This window comes from Ostrea edulis, chromosome 4, assembly GCF_947568905.1.
Source record: "Ostrea edulis chromosome 4, xbOstEdul1.1, whole genome shotgun sequence".
NCBI lineage: Eukaryota > Metazoa > Mollusca > Bivalvia > Ostreida > Ostreidae > Ostrea > Ostrea edulis.
Genome location: NC_079167.1, coordinates 17319317 through 17319887, shown reverse-complemented (window position 1 = coordinate 17319887; position 571 = coordinate 17319317). Strand labels below are relative to the sequence as shown.

At 37.7% G+C, this 571-nt stretch overlaps 1 protein-coding gene across 1 annotated transcript in view; it reads left to right on the top strand.

Moving 5' to 3' along the window:
• The window catches only part of LOC125670224 (cilia- and flagella-associated protein 299-like), a 5463-nt gene extending 5183 nt beyond the window's left edge, over window positions 1–280 (top strand). Inside the window, exon 6 of the mRNA XM_048905286.2 lies at window positions 1–280. This exon is cut by the window's left edge and continues 257 nt beyond it. The gene's annotated coding sequence lies outside the window, so the exon portion shown is untranslated.
• Window positions 281–571: the final 291 nt, after the last annotated feature.

Genomic DNA, 571 nt, shown 5'->3' with positions numbered 1-571 from the left:
GATGTATTATGGCAATCTTTGAAACTGTTCTGTGAAGAAGTTGCAAGTTGGAATTGTTTTCATATCAAAGATACCCTAAAAAGAGTGCAGGGGCACCTAAAACACATATATCCTCTGTGTGTAGGGCATCATGGGATAAAGCTACAAGAAGTGAGAGAATTCTTTTTCATCATCATCATCATGAAAATTTGTCTGACTGACAATTCATTTTACATAAATGCACACTTTCTTATTTGTAATTAAGACAGACTATCATAAAATACAGAAAAATAAAACGAAATCTGATGTTTACTTTTTATTATTCCCTGCAATTAGAGATTCTGACAGGGGCATGAAAGGTAAAGATAACGAATAGTGATCAATCTCATAACTCCTATAAGCAATACAAATTAGAGAGTTGGGCAAACACGGACCCCTGGATATACCAGAGGTGGGATCAGGTGACCAGGAGTAAGCAGCCCCTGCCAATCGGTAACACCCACCGTAAGCCCTATATCTTGATCAGGTAAGCGGAGTTATCCGTAGTCAAAATCAGTGTGCCAAGAACTGTCTAACAATCAGTATGAAACAT